This window comes from Phalacrocorax aristotelis, chromosome 2 (assembly GCF_949628215.1).
Source record: "Phalacrocorax aristotelis chromosome 2, bGulAri2.1, whole genome shotgun sequence".
In the NCBI taxonomy this organism is placed as follows: domain Eukaryota; kingdom Metazoa; phylum Chordata; class Aves; order Suliformes; family Phalacrocoracidae; genus Phalacrocorax; species Phalacrocorax aristotelis.
In genome coordinates, this window is record NC_134277.1 from 124,848,392 (window position 1) to 124,869,708 (window position 21,317).

The window sequence follows — 21,317 nt, forward strand, 5'->3', positions numbered from 1 at the left end:
AGTTAGCCTGAAAGTCTGCCATGTCTTGGTGATTATATTTTTATTGTTATTCTTTGGGCAGGTAATGACAGCTGGAGGTTTGCGTACATAGAGCAGTCTATGAAAAAATAATGTGCAAATTTACAATAAACTAGTTCTCTGTGGAATTTTTGTGATACTAGCGTAGTTTGCCTTGCTCCTGGTGTGGAGTACCTTAAATTAAGGTACCTTAAATAAATTCACTCTTAATATCTGACACGGGAGATGTGTTCTTTGTTGAATGTGGCTGTGGTTCAGAGCTTCAAAAGTTGGGAGTCCAAGTTCCCTATAAATTTAGTATAGTGAGATATTGTCTTAATTTCAAAATTAATGCAAGTCTAAATTTACGTTGCTCACATGTAGACAATTGTTTAAGCTTATTTCATAGTCAGTAGCAATGTGATCGATACAGTCAGCGGAGCTTGGAGAATCACTGCGTTCAGCCCGAGGCAGACGTCTGAGAAACTAAATTGCGCTCTAAGGCTCCACTGACTGTGACAGTACTTTTAACATACAGTGCACCTGTATACACCTAAAATGTAAGTATCTGGCACTGAATCCCACTCTGAGTTTTCAGTAACCCAAGATGCTTCAAGTTAATGGTGGGAAGATCTTGTGGATCACAAGCCACCAGTGGGGATTGCCGAGCTCAGCATTGGGAACTTCTGAAGTTTGATATGCTAGGTTGTGTTTGGCTTTGAAAATATGCGTGCTGATTTAATAAAAAACAAGTCAGAGGACGTCTTGGTGCTGCGAGAGGTGAAATGCTGGCAAATAGATCATCTGCGTTTTACAACTGTTGGAGAGCACAGCTTTTCCAGGATACAGGAGTTGGTGGCATCCTCACCTAGAAGCCTCTGACTCTTTCAAGGCGGTGATTCCCAGTTCACAGCTCTGCACTGGTATTGCCATTCAAACTTTTGTCTACCTTCTCTGGCCTTTGTGTAACACGTTGATGATGTTTGTGCTAACTCTAATGTATGCATTTCCTCTCTAAGCAAAGCATGGAAATTAAAGTCCATTAGAGTCCACCTCTACAATTAAAGGAGAGGAAGATAGTGTCCCTCTGAGGTGTCTCCTTCAGCAGGTGGTGCTTGTAGTGGCCAGGAAAGGGGACTGATATACTTAAATTGAGAAACTAAAATGTTGTCTCGCTGCTCTCTGGGAACACGCAGTCCAGTGTGTCTCTTTGGGTCCCGCCTACAGCTGCTGTGATGAATTGTGGCGTGTGTGTAAGAGACGAATTAGGGACTGATCCTTCTACAGATCTTGACTTGCCATTTCTCCTGTTTCCAGTGATTTCTGGGACCCTGAAACCTCATAGAGGCATTTGGTTTTTAGTGCACAGGCAATCATTTGTCCCTTCTCCTCTGTTTTGATTTTGTTTTTTTGGCAGAGCAATCGCACTAGTCACCACAGCAGGCAGTCTGGGCATGGGCCATGTACTAGGCTTGAGGCTGTTCCAGTCAAAATATTATTCTACTGGTTTTATGTTGGGCTTGGCTGGCTTGACATTGCTGCTGCCCTGACTTCTAGGACTAGTGAAATGTCTGGGGTAATTGTGACTTTGTTGTTGGGTTTTGTTGTTATTGTTGTTGTTGGAAGGCTCCAACCCTTCCAGGTTCACTATTGAAGACAGGTGTTTACTGTGGAATGGTCATGAAATGAATTACCATAGTGAAGATGTGAACGTGTTGAGAAATTCTACCTGGGTCATTTTTTCTGCTCTCATTTGTATGTACCTGAGGGAATTGAAGCACTGGGATGGTATGATTTTGTCTGTCTTTATTGTGGAAAAGCTTATCTGTCCATTAAGAGAACCTAAGAAGAAAATGGAGGGTAAAAACCTGTCAAATCATTTTTGCTGCATCTTGTGAAAAGTCCATGTTTTCCCCGTTTGAACTGTTGCTCTCAGCTGAGCTGGATGTCTTTGCCTGCAGCATATCAGGAAACTGCAATGGCAGCAGGCCACTGTGGGCAATGACGTGCAGCTGCGGTACTTCGGTGGCCCTAGCGAAATAAGAGATAATTTACGCAGTCTTGGGAAGATGAGAATCAAGATACAAAAGTCTCCATCTGAAGAGATTCCAAAATCAGAAACATACAAGTATTCTGCAGAACACCACTGAAGCTCTGCTGCATGTTTAATTACTCTTTGTTTTTGCTGACTGTGCTGTTATGAACTATAAGTATTCAAGAAATCATTTAAAGAATACATTTTAGTTTTTCTTTGTTGTCCTCAGAGTTTTAAGCCCTGCAGGGATCTTGTTTCCAAGCATTGTTCCTGTATCCAGCGAGGCAAGAAGCAAATTTAAGAAGTGGGAGCCAGCATTTTCAAGTGATGGCATTATTCCAGGAACTGGTGCTTTAGGATAAACAGTAAATATTGTGAGGCTTGCAAAACGGTTACTGATTCATTGCTTACACCCTGCTGATTTATTCATTATGTGAGAGCTTAACTCCTCTGCTGTCTCTGCAGTCACATCTCAGCATGAAAGAAGCATGCTGTTGTTTCCAGCACCTAAACCTGAGTGTAACAGATATTATATTACCAGGTACATAAACATCCCACACAAACAACATCATCCTCTGCTCCTTCCCCCAAATAACAAGACTGCTACGGTCATCTGTAGTGCTGAGAGCTGCATCTGCTTGCTGGGATAGGGAGATGGTCCGGTGTCCTTCTGGTACAGGCAAGGCTGACACCTAGTGACCAGACGCATTTATTCCTATGGGAATTCACTGAAGTCTGGTTCAGTGGCTATTCAATCTTCTTTCTAAGTCTGGAAGGCTTAGACTTCAAAGTGAATATTTCATTTATTTCATCATCACTTTTGGCCTTTCTCTTCAGTGATTCTAGCGTACTTTTCTAAAGATGAACTTAAGGTAACTTGAAAGCTTGTTCAAGCTTAATATTGGAGCCGTGAAGGTACTGCGTGTAGTCTCCTGGGAGCTGTGCGTTGCAGCTGCTCCGAGCAAACTGTGAGATGGCGGATGGCAGTTCAGAATATGATCCTTATGTGGTTTTTCCTTAATAAAATCATGGCTGACCTCGCCGTTTACGTTCTCTTTGCTCATACTGTTTTAAAGAATCCAAAATCAACCATAATGGGATATTCTCTGAGTTGCAGAGTTTTCTGCCTACTGATGTCTGCTGACCAGGGGTGGCATCTTAAAATGACGCTGCCGCCTGGAAAGCACTACCTGCTCCATCATAACTGAAGATCCTGCTGGAAATACTTTGAGTTCTGTGCCTTAGTGAACCGCAGATTAAAGCGGAAGAGTAAAACCTAGGTAAAAGACTCTTCCAGAATGCTTCTGATTTTTCATTGGTTATCTAGATTTAAGATTTTAAGAGTATAACATATGGCTGAGAATTGTGTGTGACCTTTACTGAAAGGACTAGCTGTATAAATTTGGGGAAAAGGTTCCCCCACTGTGAACCAAAGCAGTCGTCTTGTAAGAATAATCACTGACTCCAAAAGCAGACTGCAGAGGTTCTCAGTGGTTCCCCCCATTAATGGGTTTCACATGAAACCCTACACTGAAGCCCTAAAGAAGCCTTCTTGGAGCAGCCCTTGGGACTGGAGCAATTTTTTTTGTCTTGTAACTGTCTTTTGTCATTTAAATTTTTCTTGAAATATTGGAAATAAACATTTTGGTTGATTCAGCATGACTCTTTGCTACTAGCACTGTGTTTGGCTACACAGAGAGTCAGAGCTCAATGTTTTTCTGTGGCTGAAAGGAAACTTTGATTCTTCCTGAATGAAATAACTAGGAACTTGCACAAGCCCTGTGTTGTTGAACGGAAAAGGCAGGCTTTTTTTCCTTCAGATAATCTTTTATATCTGGCTCAGAACTTTACATATGGCTCAGGTTCTGTATCTGTGGCATGTTTCTAATTAAGCCATGAAAAAATAAAGGTTCTGTATTCCAAACTCCACTGATTTTTCATCTGCAAAGTGTCTTTGATAGGTTGTGCCCCTGGACAGTTGGCTAACAAATTCACGAGGCAAAAAAATATCTGTCAAAGGCAGCAGATTCCAGTCTCTGAGCAATATGAGCCTCCAAATAGCCATCGTCTTTCTCTAAGTCTGGGATTCAGGTGTTCTGACGTTGTGTACACAATGTTATTTTTTCTATAATTTATTTATATTTTTAATGCCGAGTAGTCCATATCATTGTGGCCTATTTTTTTTTCCATCATCACACCTTTCACAGTTTTGTGCCAGGGCTGCAAGGGCACCACCAAGCCTGACCATGCCTGCCTGACCCACTAGCCAGTGTCCTGTTCCCATCCCGAGGGAGATGCCCGATGCCCCCCCAGATGCCCCACTCCTGGATGGGGCAGTGGGACAGGACAGGGCAGGCTGCCAGCCCCTGCCCTGCTGTCCCCTCATAGTGCCATCACACTAGGAATGAGAATAGCAAAACTGCCCACACACATAGAATCATAGAATCATTAAGGTTGGAAAAGACCTCTAGGATCATCAAGTCCAACCACCAACCCAAAACCACCATGTTTCTTAAACCATGCCCTGAAGTGCCAAGTCGACACAGCTTTTAAATACCTCCAGGGATGGTGACTCCACCACCCCTCTGGGCAGCCTGTTCCAATGGCTGACCACTCCTTCAGTAAAGAAATTTTCCCTAATATCCAATCTAAATCTCCCCTGACACAGCTTGAAGCCGTTTCCTCTCGCTCTATCACTAGTGACCTGGGAGAAGAGACTGACCCCCACCTCGCTACAGCCTCCTTTCAGGTAGTTGTAGAGAGCGATAAGGTCTCCCCTCAGCCTCCTCCAGGCTAAACAACCCCAGTTCCCTCAGCTGCTCCTCATAAGACTTGTTCTCCAGACCCTTCACCAACTTTGTTGCCCTTCTCTGGACACGCTCCAGCACCTCGATGTCCTTCTTGTAGTGAGGGGCCCAAAACTGAACACAATGTTCAAGGTGTGGCCTCACCAGAGCCGAGTACAGGGGGACGGTCACTTCCCTACTCCTGCAGGCCGCACTATTCCTGATACAAGCCAGGGTGCTGTTGCCCACCTGGGCACACTGCTGGCTCATGTTCAGCCAGCTGTCAACCAGCACCCCAGGTCCTTCACCATGCATCTTTCTTTTCCCTCTGAAAAACTGACGGTTTGATTTGGCGAGTGTCTCAAAATGGTCCCCTGGTAACATTTGTCTGAAGGGAGAACTGTGTTTTCTCACTCATGTTTGCAGTCATCCTTGGTGTCTCTCCAGAGCGAGCTCACAAACAAGGTTAAAGGGCAGTTCATTTGCATAGTCAGTATGAATAATTATTTTTAAAATTCACAAAAAATTACTTCTAAACTTAATTTCCTTTACACTGAAATGCTGTTGATCAGTTATGAACAAGAGTTACAGAACAGGTAGACGTTAATTTGACCAGGTGTAAGTAATAAAGAGACTTCAGAAATCTTCATTTTGAAAGCTAAATACTGGGGACCCTGTAGGCCTTGAATGTGATCTGTGAGTTTATAAGGAATTCAGTCTATAATAATTCCCTTTCTTTTTCTTGTCTTCTTTTTTTTTTTTTTTTTTGCTTTATTTTGAGGTAATGAAGTTTTGTTAACCAGTCAGACTAAGCCAATTGTTTTCATTATTTCAGACCACAAGTGCAGGATTCCTGCCTTTGTTCAAAGCAGTGTTCTGTTTTCCCCGCTATAGCTCTCCAGTATCAAAGGAACTTCTCGTGCCTACAGGGAATAAAGCAGAGCATCTATTATGGCTTCATCTCCGTGGACAGGTAGATGTCATTTCTGAAAAACCTACTCAGAGCCTCAGGCAACCTGTGTAGTCTTTGTCAGTCCTGTGCTGCTCTGCTGATGCTGGTAGCAGTAGTACCCAAGTAGCAGGTGCCCTACGGCAGAGCTAGGTCCATATGTCTGCTCCAAAATAATGCATGGTATGGAGCTCCAGCAGTGCAGATACTGGAACACATGCAGGCAGAGCCCCTGAAACCTCCCTCGTGTGGTGGCTATGGTCCTCCAGCAGTGTCCCAGCCTGGTGATGACGGCACACGGAGAGAGCCCTGTGACCCAGGCAGGTGCTGCTGCGTCCTCCTCGCCAGTGCTGTGACCTGGATGGGGAGCAGCTTGTGTGTCCCCTGCCCTGGATCACTGCCTGGAACTGCTTTCCTGGGTTGGGATCCAGAGGGGTGGCCTGGCCCTGGTTTAGCAAGGGGGTTTGGAGGAGTTTTTTCTCCTCTGACAGAGCTCACCTGCAAGGCCCTCGCTATCAGCTGCTGCCTGCTAATGCGGGAAGAATCATATTTCCTTTCTTCAAATAATGGCAAACTCAGCCAGGATGGTCACCGGCCTAGCTCTGCCTGCTCATCCGACCAACCACCACCATACCAAAGAAGAGACTGACCTTTCAGACTCATGTGCCTTTGTCAGAACGTCGCATGCCGTATTGTAGGAACCAACAAGTAAGGCATGCGGCTCTGCGGCTTTTCTTCCAATTTTATTGTATCCGAAATCACAAGAGCTTTAGTGATATTTCTGACTATCTAAGGAGTCGGGCCACTTATACATGCACTTCCTTTTTATATTATAAGCTTTTCTACCAATTCATTTGGATTTTACCTGTATTTTATTTATAATGCAACTAGATTCATCAGACACTTGTAAATATGAAGTACAAAGGCATCTCCTAATTTCAGTCACAAAGTTAAAGTTAAAAGAAAGCTAAAGGTACCTGTTTGATCTTAGTTCTTCTCATGACTCAGCACGTGTCCCCACCACAAATTCACCTGAATTTTACACAGCTGTGTTCTAAAAATACCAACTGATGAAACCTTAGATAGAAGATTTTACACTGTTGAGATTGTTTGTTTGTTGGAGAGTTTTTTACAGAAAATCACCAGGAAATACCTGATTCTACACTGAAACACTATTTTTATATCTCTATCCACTAATATTCTTTATCAGAAAAAATCAATTGTTTGTGATCATTTCTGTATATCATGTTATTGACCTTTTTTTGAAACAGGAATTTTTGGAAATTCCTAATTCCGCTTTCCTACAAAACCTCGTCAACCAGTCCAAATAACGCCATCACAGTGAAGTGTAGGCTCACACGTTAAGCTAGAGTACAGTGTCATTTCAATAATGATGGAACTTTTGTGCTCACTGAGGAATGACTAAATTTTTTTTGTATGTTTGAGCAATCTGTTCAAATGATTAACGCGAACAGAAAACACTAAAAGAAAGAGATCAAAGGGAGAATATAAAGGTCTCATACGAATGAAAAAGTTTTTATGGCATGGAATAAACTTTAAAGGTCATTTATTTTTCCCGAGATTCAAATGTTTTCTTTCTTCTCTTCACTCATTTCAACCTCTTCTGTGCTGCTCTTCCTAGGATGCTAAAGCCTCTGACCACATGAAAGATGTGCCTGAGGGTCCCGCATGATGCAGGCCATCCAAACTCATGGCACATTAACCCCTCTGTACTAATTTGTTTGGATCAATTACATTACCTATCTTCTTTGGTTTTTTTTCACATCCAATCTGAAAATAAAACTACACCAATGTCCTTTATTTGTTACCCCTTGACTGATAATAAAAAACCAATCAGCAAGCTACTCCCTGGCTATTCATTTGTTTTGGTAAAAAGCACAGTGCACATAAACTACTGATTTTGTCAAGCTGCAGCCTGGTGGCCGAAAGTACACCATCCCTGTATATAATCTTTACAGATTTTTCAAGTAAAACTTTGACCTGGATGCGTGACGGTCTACAGTACTCCTGGTGACGGTCTATAGTACTCCTGGAAGGCTGGTAGGAGTAGTCCACTGGTCACAGGGTTTGGGAGGCACAGAACGAGCAAGAGTTGGTGATGCCACGTAGCCACTTCTTCCGTAGGGAGCAGAGCTCTCAGCTGCAGGCCCACCCGGAAAGGAAAGGAATGGAAATATGCTTTGGTAGCTAACACTAATGCCAGCTGACATTCCTAGAATGTGATGATTCTTATCATAACCTCATACAGTCAGAAGCTGATCCCCTTAATCAGGTTCAGGGAATGCCTCAGTCAAGTTCTCTTGTGTTTCAGTCTGATTTCCTAGGAAAAGAAGCAACAGCACACGCTTGCCTGTCTGTGTACCCATTTAGCTCCTTCGCTGTTTCTTTTGAAATCTTTTGAACAGTTTCAGCACTGCTTGATGGAGAAGTGGAAATGTCCAAGAGAGGAAGGTCCCACAAGCCCCATGGGGATGAGCAGCAGGACTGAGAGAAGAGGCTCATGTGTCTCCACCGACAGATGGGCTTAAGTGTGAATTCTTCTCATTAGACACCCCCAAACATAGCTCCAAGGCTTGACCTAGACAAGCCAGGCTTCAGCAGGGGTGTTTGTCTTAAGCCATGGGTGAGGGCAGGTGTCTCCTGGCCCTGGTGCTGTTTGAAAGATGGACACAAAGGTACTGACAATGGAACAATGAAATCAAATCCAAAAAATATCCTGTCAAAAGTAAGATAGAAACAGTTTTCCCCAAAATATTTTTAGTCACAACAGTCTTAATGCTGCCTGTACCAGTAATAACGACCCTTTCAGTTGTGTGATTTATACAAAGTTGACAGCCCTCTAAGGTTAGAAAAATTATAACTACAAGTTTCTGCTTTCACATCAACAGGTCTAAAACTTTCAAAACTATTCCAAGTATATTTAATGCAAATTCAGCTAAGTTGAATTTTTACTTGCTGTATTGTTCCAGTTTTGTCTCCACTTACTGTCTGCATGTTTTTCATTTGCCACTCAGAAACAAGGAAGACAGATTTTGCTGATCAGTGTTAGAAACAAATGTAAAGCACAAACAGTACAGAGAATAAAAAATATTGGAAGATGCTAATAGCCTAGGAGAAAATTTTCATTAACAAGATAATTTTCTACAATTTTCTAAATTTTTGTGAGGTTAATATTTCCCATTTTTCCTGATTTATGCCATGCGTGATTCAGCGGTGACTTTTATCTGTTACTCAGACAAAAAAAGAATAACATTTTTTGCACACTTGTTTTGCAGAGATGGACCATTTTCAAATTGTCTTTAAAAATGTCTCTTTTGGGTTTTTTTCTACTAGTTTTCTTTGGGAGAGGAGCCAGCTCCTTTTATGCCCTGGTAGGAGCTGGGAGAATGCACCTGCCTACGTGACTCAGCGGGAAATGAGGAGGTAACTCGGCTACGTATGGAGCCAGCAGAGGCGACGTGTGTTTCGCTGCTCAAGAAAGAGGCTGGCTGGCACTTCCCGGCATCTCCCAAGGGGATTTAGCCACCAAAAATTGCTTATTGCTAGAACAACGGCACTGATGAGGTGGGGCAGCCGGCTGCCCTGCAAAGGCCAGGGGCAGAGTGGGCTGTCTCCTGTGTCCAGGCATGGGTGGTGAGCGGCCAGGGGCAAAGGGGGGTCTTCAGCCTTGGGATGTGTTTTTCAGCCCTGTGGGGTTTGTGCCGTCAGTGAATAAGGCAGCTGATATGCATATTTCTTTCTGACACGGCTCAACAAAACCCATCTCTCTTGTTCAGGAGCGCCAAGTGAGAAAAATTGCAGAGTGTAGGTGGAGCCAGCTACAAAGCTGGAATAAGCCGCGTGCAAAAATTCAACTTAGGGAACTGAATTTGCATGAAATACACTTGGAGCGGTTTTGCCAGCTGCAGTGGTAACCTGCACCGCTTTGCGAGTCCGGCAGAATCGGTCCCTATCAGCAGGAAGGTGCGTACGGCGTTATACAGAGGGAGGTACGCCCTACCACCTTACAAAAAGTGAGAATTAAGGCTGAAGTGTGGCGAGGATTTGGGTTTTTTTCCCAAACGTAGCAAAACTTGGAAGAACGACAGCAGTGTCGCGGCCGCTGGGGGGAGATCTTACCCTGGCCCGGGGGCGCGTACCGCTCCCGGGCGCCGGAGCGAGCAGGTTGGCTCCATTTCTGGGTCAGGTATCGAGATTAAAAGTCTCTCATTCGGGAGGAAAAGTCTCAGGGGTGCTCTGAGAGAGGAATACTTCAAAATGTGCTTTGCACCAAGACAGCGAATGCCCGTTAAAACGATGGGAAATGTCAGCAGGCGCCTTTTTGTAACTAATTGGTCATGAAAGCTTTTAACGCTTTCAGTCACGCGTGGAGATTAATGAGGCAACAACTTTGGGGGAAGGAAAGGAGAGTTTTGAAAGATAATGGTTAGTAAATGAGAAAGCCACGACTTTATTACCTTTACATTTCCTGGTCTTAAAAACTGCAATCTTTGATGGTATCGGTGAGTCAGAAATGGTAAGATGAATATTCTCATTACACAGAAATAATGAAGTGGTGGCGAACCCTTTAAGATTGTCAGGAAAAGAAGTACTAATAAAACAATAAGCAAAGGCCTCTTGTAAAGATACTTTTTCTTTCTCTTAATAGATTTAAATCGTGATGGAAAATATTAATAAAGCATAATATGTTTGGGGGTTTTACTAGATGACCTTTAAAGGTCCCTTCCAACCCAAACCATTCTGTGATTCTGTGATTCTATGTTTGGACCAGTTTTCAAGGGCTTCAGAATTACATTGTTCTATTTCACTCTACAAACAGCCCCAGTGAACTGCTTATGAAGTTACTGTTTACTGGAAGTAAACTTATCCCTCTAGCACTCTGCTTACAAATTAAAGAACTGAAGGTATGCTGAGATTTAGTCTTCCAGGTGGGAAAGCTGCACCAAGCAGTCAAATGCTGGAATGAGTAGCCTTGGGAAATCAGATACAATACAAATACACAGTATTTTCATTTCTATAACCAAAGTGTTATGGGAAACCAGTTTTGTGATGTGCAGTCCATGTTTGTAACATGGCAAGAGGCACTGTAAGTGTCCTACTGGAAGGGAAGAAGGCATCTATTCTCCTTTTCACTCTAAAATCAAATGATGTGCCATTCTGTGGACCCAAGCATAAAGTGGCCAATTCCAGGATCCTCCATATCATAAAAAATTAGAGCAGTATATTTCTGGATTAGAGCCGTGTCACCTCCTGGTTGTCAATAGGCAATGTTAAGCTAAGACATAAAGAAAAATATCTTGCTTTTACCGTTAGCAAATCATCTAATTCTTCCTCACCTCACATTCAGGAAAGATGTGAATATATAGTGAAGTAGGATCTTCATATTTTCTCAAGCTTAAGAAACCTCTAGTATAGTATTGCAGCGTAAGTGTATTGGAGAAAAACACTCTTGGTTTTAGCTCTGCTGAGGACAAGGTTTTGGGTTTTGGCAACCTAGTTGCTCCATAAACTCTGCTGCTTTCCTGACATCCACTACTGTCAGATACCTTGTTAGATGGGAAATACACTGCTGACTCTCTGGGAAGTTTTCCATTTTCCTCCAGAAAACACAGCAAGGGCTTTAGAACTGGTTGTTCTCAACTCCTGTGGTCACAGCCCTGAGGAAATAAGACAAATATGAAGGAGAAAAACAACCTATGTGAGATCAGACAGCAATCACTGTTGTCTTCCGCTCATGCCTCAACACAACCTAATATCTCCTGTGACATGTTAAGAGACCTCTCATGAAGGAGATCCTCCACCCACAAACCCAGATTACATTTACTAACTTCAGAAATATTCAGAAGCAAAAGCCATTTTGTTTGTCTTCAATCTTCCTTCATACGCTCACCAAGTGTAGTAGGTGAAGTGATCAAAAGGATCATAAAGTTTATTCTGCTCCTTTTAGATGGAAATAGTAATTTGCCAAAGTCAATGGATTAATTTACTCTCATGATGTACCCATGGAGTGATGAGCCCAGCTCCAACCTCTTTCCTACCCATTCGCTGGATGAAAGCTTTTTCCCTAAGTTTATCTTGATTTTTTCAGTGGAAGTTTCAGAAATTTTGCTAGTACAAGCAGGAAATCAGTATCAATGGGTTTCCTGTCCTCCATGGCACAAAGAGCAGACTCCTTAAACTTTCTGTCATGTGCAGAGGCAAAAATGACTGAAAGGTTTGTTGACTGCTTGCACCTTATAAATTGCATTGAGCTTCAGGAGGCAAGAAGGCGTCTTGGAGCATTCTGGAATAAGGTGAACTAAACTGCTCAGGAAGCCCCTTTGACCTCTGTGCCTCTTAATTGTGAAACTCAAGTGCACAACTAAGGTTGGATGCTTTTATTTCTCATGGTTGATAGCTATAATTTGCACAACACAGTCATAAGCAATATCAGCTGGAAACTGATATAATTCAGCACACTCAGAAAATCAGATTCTGCCCAGCTTAAATCCAGCCTTGCATGCTAAAGTCAAAGAGCAAGGTGAGTGTCCACCTTGTAGAACCTTTTCCATTCCTACTTATCTTAAACATGTGTGGAAGAGAAGAAGAGAAAGGTCTCCTGGCATGTAGAAATGTATAAACCCTCTCACCAACATGGTAGAACTCAATAGCCATAGGAAATTACATGCTCTGCCTTTATGTGATGAGTGATATATGCAATTTTTGTGGTAGAGTTCAGTAAATGTAATTTATTGTTTTGGAAGGCAGAAGTGATTCTTGCAGTTTCTGTCATCATCTCAGTGAAAAGATCAATCACAATAAAATGATGAGCAGACTAATAGAGGAATTGTCAAGCTCTCCCACTACCTGATGAATTTTTCATAATTTTGAGGTAAAACTATGGACCAGCGCATGAGATGTGGCCCAGGTTCAAAGGGGAGTTCCCAGATACCAGCGAACCTGGTCCATGAACTAAGCTGAGCTATTTCTGTTCAATTGCTCTGTTGAAGTGTAGACAAGAAAATAAAATCCTGTTTGTTTCAGAGCTGTCCTCGGTGTTTCCACAGTTTTTGTGACACTGCACAATGGATGGAGACTCAGAACAAAAGCACAAGGGCAGGTTCAGCTACTTGTGAATTTAAACCTTCCTCTATGCAGACTCTCTTATAATATAAAGAAAATCCCTGCTGAGGCAATCTTCTACTTATTTATTTCAGGATCACATGAACTGGCAGAGAATGTCCTAAGCTTTGTTCCTAGCTCCCAGTTTGACAAGCTGTCCAGAGTCAGAATAACCCTGGCCTCATACTTCTTCCTAGAGTCTCCTGCTGAGTGTAAAATATGGCTGTCTTGCAGTTTGAATAAGGCTTTTAATGTGCCATGGGATGTCACGGTCCACAGCAATGGAATACGGTGTTCTGCTTGCTGAGAAACAGAAAAAAAGCTAACCAAACTGGTTTCTTCCTCCTGAGTACATAGTGACTGACTGGAAATTCAGTCACTGAGACTAAAAATATCAGCCTTGATCACAAAAAAAAGGTAGTTCTTGACAGATGGATTTAGTCTTCCCTCAGCACAGACATCTATTTGCCACTAAAAGTTTGGTGAGTACACTGAGGCCAAATATCGTGGTGTCATCCCCCAGTGCATCATTAACAGACTGTGGGGTAAGGCAGATGTTATTTCTTTGAATTAAGCCCTCCAAGAGGGAATGGTCAGAACTCTCACAGAAATTACGTTTTAAAGGTTGTAGCTGGCAGGAGGGAAAAGAAAAGTTTATCTAAGAATATAAGGAGAAACGACTCTTCAAAGCAGGGCTTTGTTCCTCCCCAGTGCTATGCTTAAAGGAGCTGGAGTGCTGCCCCCCTGGTCCTCACACCTATGCATACAGGCACAGACTGCTCTGTCCAGGCTAGCTAGTCATTTCTGTGGTGGTGCAAACATCAATGGATATGGGAGCACTTCAGAACAGCAAACAGGGAGCACGGCATCAGACATCTCCAGTGTTGCTGACTATTCCTACAGGTTTCTTACTGCCTTTTTCTGCTTTCTTCTTCCTGATTTGGTGCTATTAGTTGCAGAGCAAGGTGAGATGTGAGACAGACCTGTTCTGTCCAGCCCTGATGAAGTCTCACCTGTGGAAATGGCCACTAGCTGATGGTGAGATTTCAGAAGCACAATAAATCAGCATTGCTTTGGGTCAAATTTTGTCCGGTGGACAGGAAACCTGCTTAGAAAATGCATGGTGAAGGCCAAGGCTGCAGACTTTGTGCATAAGTGCTGGAGTATGTGGAGGAGTTGGTGAGACAGCTTAAAGATACCTTCTGGAAACCTTAGCTCTCTCTCACTGCCTCTACCAAGGAAGACCCTGGCACAGCCCTAATTCTGAGGATAATATTACTTTTCAGCATTTTTTTACTTCCAAGCCAACACTGACCTGTATTTTCTTCCAAGCCGTACAGCATGCTTTTTTACTATGTTGGACTCAACCAAGGCTAGTCTCCATTTTAATAAATGTATTTTCCACAGGAAATTAATGTATTGTTTCCCCAAAGCTATTTCAGTCTGTAAACTTCACTGCAGTCTGCCCAGTTGCACGTTATTTCAGCCAGCCAAACAAATCTGGTGCCCCAACAGTCCTCTTAGTACTCAGTAGTTTTAGCCAAGGGAATTGTGTCAGGCTCAGACTTAATACTTGGATCCTTCAAATGACGGTTCCCTGAGAGAGATCTGGCGGCTGAATATCCCTCTGTTTTTTTCCAAGGAAACCTCCTTGCAGAGGGAGTATGGTGTTTTCCTAAATCTTGTATTAGTTCTCTGACTGTATGTGTATCATAGTAGCTATAGATACGAGGATATTTGGTATATATGGACTGCACATGAAGCATGGTACCTATAGATACTGGTATACTCTGTCTTTGACTGGGGATTTGTAGATTTTTAAAAGTCTTTTCAGTCAAAATGGTTGTTTTTTTTTTTAATTAGTATGGGTAGTTTGAATTCTTCCTTTTCTCAGGAGGCATTAATAAAATGGCAGCAGCGGCGCAGCTCCACTTTTAAGGTGACAAATGCTTGCAAATGACAACGATCCCTTCCCTGAACCATTCTCTGTCAAGATGACAAGTAGCTGGCGGCTGTCAGGTCTGTGTAGGAAATCTCCACAGCGGCACTGAGAATGTTTATTGTAGGGAGAGAACTTTTGCCCTGTGAAGTCACCTCCTACTAGTCACCAGTAGGTTTCTGATATTCTATCACAGGAAATTCCTGGTGGACCACAAAAGCAATCCCCTGAGTCCAGCTGCTGGGGGGGAGAAGCGGTGCACCACACCGACGGGTTGAGCCTCAGCCTCCAGTGTGGGGCAGAGCACCTGTGCCCTGCAAAATGCAAACTCTGTGCTCCTCAAACAATGTTAAAATGAACTATACAGGGGGGCAAAGGTCAAGCGAACCATTATTGTGCTGCATTTTATGCAAACAAAAAAAATGTATTAGAGGATGTGCTTTGTATTGTAACAAGGTACTGTAAGATTATATTTAGGCTTCATGTCTTTGAAGCCCTTGGTAACACAACTGTATAATCACAGCTCTTGATGTTAATGAGGAAGTTACATTATAAGGTACTCCATCTAACTGGGAACAGTGTAGGAAGAATTCATAACCTTTAGGAGAGCATATAAAACCAGCTATCAAGACCTCGAAAGCTAGCTGTAACAGGTGAAAATATACACATTTCTGCAAAGGAGAAAGAAAGATAGCAGTTGACAATTACTTTTCCCAGGTTTGAACGCAAAGGCCTTGCTTATCAGATGCCAGTTCTTTTTCTTGTACACCTTAGAGGACACAGCTCTCATTAACACTCCATTTTCCTCTGCTTTTCTGCCAGAGTTTCAGGTATTCAATCACAGTAGCTACCTCAGTAAGCAAGCAAGACTGGATGAACCTGTATCTGTGTGAGTTAGTGCACGAGTGGGAAACAGCCTTGGAAAGATGAGCACCATATATGTGGCTGGATGCTATAGGGTTTTGTGCCCTTTAACTAAAAGGCATTAAACTCTTCCTTTCTTTTAAAGATAGGGATGCTCGGGAAGCAAAATCCTAAGCCTTGCTAAATATATACCACTTGCTTCCAGAGAACTGCTGTTAGCTCCTAACCAATGGTTGATTTCATCTGTCTGCAACCTCAGGATGTGTAAGTCTTGTGAAAAGGGCTCTCTCTGCTCCTGAAGTGCTCCTCTGTTCATTGACTCTTCCATCACCACACCATCACTGACCAGCCTCATCAGAGCAATCTGTGCCGGTGTGTGTAGGTGCGAGCAGCAAGGAGCCAGCACTTTAGACGTCAGCTCCTTTAACCAGAGCAGTGCAGCAGAACAAAACTACATTTTAAGAGGTTGTGTGTTTTGAGGCTTTAGTGATGGCAGGGATTTTTTGAGTTAATGGGTGTGGAAATCTCCTCCTTTTTCTGCAAAGAATATTTTGGAGAGGGGAAAACTAGTTGTGGCTGATCATAAGCACTGTGGAAGCCTGCAGCAGCTGCACCAAGTTCTTGCAATCCCAGAGCACGTAGTCTCTAGACCTAGGAGGAAGGCATTGTGAAGGTGTTCTCCAAAGGTGCCCGTGTGACTTAGAAACATATGCACCATTTTTTAAAAGTGACTTACTAAGAAGTGATGGGCTGGGTAGGGCCCGTAGAGAAGTCAGATGGGCATTTTTGAAAACTGTACCCCTCGTTTTAAAAGAAAGGAAAACGTGAGGCAATCGCAGCTGATTCAGCATCCGGCAGCCTTGGCCAAGTCATATTTTACCTCTTCCCTTCCCTCCCCGCACAAAACTTCCAGGAAAACCTGCAAAGAAAAGGCATATGTGGGTAGGAGGAGACCTGCTTTTAATTTCTGTACCTCCTATTGAACACAATGCCACACAATGCACAGGATGCGAATATCCCAAGGCACCTTATACAATACAAGTAACAAAAGCACACACACATGCACAAGAAAGGGGGGAGCAGCAAGCATGACAGGGTTATAAAACAAAATGCAGGTAAAGCTGTCTGTAAAATGCTTATGTAAAGGGGACTAATGAAAAAAGTCATCTTCAGAAAGGAGAAAGGGTGGGGCTGAAGAAATGTACAGCTGATCACGAAAATTTGATTTCCATTTCAGAGCACAACTTATCTGGTTTTCTCTGTTGTGTTGAAGGTAGTGGGCAGATCTTCGGTATCAACAGAGGAGGAGTCTGGTGCAATGTGTCCTCAGTGCAACGTCCACTGATGCTCCTATGACACTACCTACAGAGCAACCTGGAGCCAGCACTGAGTCATATAATGGTTGTAATGATAGCAAGCAGCAATTGCTGTGGTTAGAAGCGTGTCACGGCTATTCCTTCTTTCTCCTTCTGACTGCAGAGAGGAAAGTGTGTGTACGAGCTGCTCACTCCCACAGACCCACCACCTCATCTGGTTAAAAGAGATGAGTCAGGGGACAGGGCTAAAATCACTATTCTGATAAAGTGGTGCAAAGTATTTGGAGAAACACCCAGCATTAAAGCTCTGTCAGCACGAAATGAGTGCATCAGAGCCTGATCAAAGAAACCTAAGTCGTCTTCAACCCTCTTGCTGATGCATTGCTCTACATTTCCATTAGAAAGGCAACGCTGTGGGTGAAGCACCTGGAGCCTTGCATGACCTGCTCCTGCTTGCAGGCTCATGCACAAATTACTGGTAAATGAGCTCACAAAATCTACCAAAAACCCCCCATATAGCTTTGAGAGATTTTCAGCAAGAATGTATTCTGCGTTTTCAAAAAGGAATAAAACCAAAACACTTCAAATAAAAAGTGAGATGCAAGATCTTGACATACTTTCCTTTTAAAAGGACTATTTTTTTCTAATGTAGAGGACTTCATTTGTAGATAGGAAATACTAGATGATTTTTAGTCACAACAATGTTAGCTGGAGCATCAAAATCAAATGTGAACATACAGAGGCAGAAAGGAGAAACTGCAGGAAATTTAAGTGGGATATAACCATGAATCACCTCTCCCTATGGAATGTGGTCACTGGAGTAATTTATTACACATTACTTCTGTGTTTAAGCAAAAATGAAGTTGGTGGGGTTTTATTCCATTTGCGTGTTGATGGACAGTTGCTATCAGTACAGTGTAATTATAGCAGGCAAATAGGATTGTTTTCAACAACTTAGCTGCCCAATTCTGAATCCAAAAAAGTGTTCAATACAAAATTCTCCCTTAACAGAGGTTCAGTTACTGCATCAAGTCCATGCTTTGTGTAATGTTACTGGTAAATTCACTAGGACAGAGGAAGAAGAATAACAAAAATACCGGAGAAATCTTTTTTTTTTTAATTATACAATGAGGCAAGGCAGAGGTTTTGTGTAGTGGCTCTTGAAATTGTGACTGGTGGAACCAGATGGCCCAGACCCATCAGCAGTCATGGCATGGCACCTGAACATTTTGGGGGGGCTGCAGAGCTGCAATTGCTGTGCTACTTCAAGCTACAAGAAAGTTTTCTGTAAAGGACATGTGCTTTATAAGATTGTGTATCACTACTCCTTACCGTGCACTCTGGATTTTGATTTTGTTTTTCTAAAAAAAAAAAAAAAAGAGGAACTAAGAAAGGGTTATCTTAGCCGTATGTAGAGGAAGATTTAGGGTTTTTGGAAGGTATGTATAACTAACTTGTACTGACTTTGCACGTTACTTAAATAATTAGTTTTTCTTCTCTGTGTGTTCATGCACTGTAACCAAAGTTTTGTGTTTTAATTAGAGATTGGATAAATAAAGAGCCCCTCCTTCAGCAGGGTCCAGCCCAACTCCCCAGCGAGCTCCTCACCTACTGCTTGTGTCCTGTTCCCACACAGTTCCACAGAATCTGGCCTTGGCTGGTACCTTGTAATCCTGGCCAGCTCAGGAAAAGGAGTCATTTGTTGCCTGGACATTGGACTGAGTGGTAAAAGTGACCAAAAGTGAATCAGTAGGTTAGTTCCAGTAAGTGATTTCATTTTTCTTGTGTTTAAAAATTTTACTTGGCTAAACGCCAGTGATTTGCTAGAAAGACGCTGAACCCAAATGATGCCTGCTCTGTGAAAGTTAGCCTATACCTTCCACCAATGCCCTTTCAGCACATTCTAGGATCCATAAGCGTGCCCTTATAAATCTATCTTTTTATAGTAAAATAGCTGCCAAAGCTTATCCCATGGATAGTCTGCATACAGTTTTCTTGCAGAAGATAGAGCTCTCATCTGTGTGTGAAATACGTTGATATATTTCCAGTCATCCAGAATCCGAATTCCTGTGTGGACAAGTGTTTAGATGCAGAGTCAGTTTCTGGAGGGCCTTGGCTCTTGGGTGGGGATTGGATAGACTGAATGAAAAATTATGTTTGCTTACCACTAAACTTTTCTGCAGTTTAAAATTCTTCCAGTTCTGCACTGATGAAACCAAGACCTTGTGGGGGAACTGGAGCTGTTGGGTTTTGTGTATGTAAAATCAGAAAGACTGAACCACCACAAAGTAGTCCTGAGACATGAGGACAGGAATTTAAGGAATATTCCAAGAGTCTGGCCTGATCAACAGGGTTTTGGCTGCTCGGTAGAGGAGCTGCGCCTCTCACTCATGGGCTACAATACCAGTAAACTACTTCAAGAAAAAATTTACTTTGTTGAGCAATTAATCCTTTTATTTTCCATAGATCTACTTTGGAATGGCAAGATAGCCTTACTCTGCAGAGACTAAAAGCTAGATTGGATCTGCTATCCCATAATTCCGAATTTCCTCCATCAGATTTGGAGGGGGGGAAGGAACAAGCTATGAAAAGCTGAATAAAATATCTAAACCCCACATAATGAACAGCTGACACATTTAACTAATCTTGGGAGGAGAAAGGGTTTTCTGTTGGGGTGATATGCATAGGAAGGAGGAAGCTTCGTGTGAGCAAAGTTACAAAGAGAAGCTTGCTGAGGTCTTTGGAGTATAATAAAGCATAACCCAATCATGGGTGACTACTTCACACCATGAAACAGGTCTAATACCCCAGGGTTTCTCTGGCACACACAGAGCTCTGGTGTTCTCCCTGATTAGATACAGTCTCATATCCCAGATGGACAATAATCACTGCTTATTGACAACCTCAGCCTGGCAAGGCAGGGGAAATTGGTCCAAACCCCAAACCCTAGTTTTGCAGTTAGGACTTTTTTCACTTCAGTTTGCTCCAGAACCACAAATGCAAACATCTCAATTTTTGTGGGTTGTTAATACGCAGAGCCTGAACTGAAGATCAGAGCCATCTCCTTCCCCTCCTCTTCTTGTCTGCACAGGGTTCCATCAGAGTCTCACCTAAGAGTGACACCAGGGATAACAGTAATATTTGCTTTTGACTACCTCTAATAATGTCTTCAGAGTAGAAATACAACTTTGACAGGTTTGGACCCATATTCAGTTTTGACTCACGTTTCTATTTCCAACTAATCACTTCAAAAAAACCAAAACCCAATCAAAACCCAAACCCTTCTATTTCTATCCCACCACTGCAGCACAAACATGTCAGACAAGGCCACGTTCTTCTAAAGCTGCTGGTAAAGGATCATGCAGTCTTATGCTCAGGAACAATACACAATACAACAGAGTTTTGTGCTTATGCTGGTTGCTCCTAGGAGGAAAGAGCAGGTGACCGTACTACTGACTCCTGCATCTTCCAGGAGTAAATTTTATTTGAATAGCTATGCTGTGAGTATGAACCCCCTTCCCTGGACTTGAATAATTAACCTTGGGAAGGTGGGATGAGAACACTGGACTATGCCTCTTAAATGCAGCTGGTGAGCAGGGACTACTCTGCTTTTAATACAGGTTTTGGCCAGGAATTCATATCCAATGGACATTTTCATACTCCTATCATTAGAAAAAAAAAACAGTGTTTGAACAAGACTTGTACGTTATCGTCTTTATTATAAAGTGACTCAGCGCAGCAGGTATGCCAGCTATGAGGAGAGGAATTCTTTACATCCCACCCAAGAGAGTAAGAGGGAATCTCTGGCACATCCCTATGCATAGTCCAAACAGGCGAGACAGCTTCCAGCTGTTGGACACAGCATGACTTAAAAGTGAACTACAAAGTGGGGGGAGCGTGGGTGTGTGTTTTGCTTTGACTGTGCTGAGTGCACAAAGGCGAGCTAGTTTTCCTCCAGATTTTTTTTTCCTCTCTGCTTTTGTTTCTTTTGTTTGTTTGTTTTTTGACTTTTGCTTGTCCCTGGAAGACTCTGTGACTAAGCTGAAATAATAATAATACAGGAGTGAAAGACGAGAAGTCAAATGGAAAGGATTTAGTGGTGGACATGGTAGTGTTAGGTTAATCATTGGACTTGATGATCTTAAGGGTCTTTTCCAAAATAAACGATTCTATGATTCTATGACTTGTGCAACTGGGGCAGTGTCAGCATTCCACAAAAGGTACAGCAGATAATCCTGCCATCTCTGCCATCACTAACATCGCACTGAGAGTTGAATTTCTTGGCCACGTACCTGTAGGGTGCCTGGTG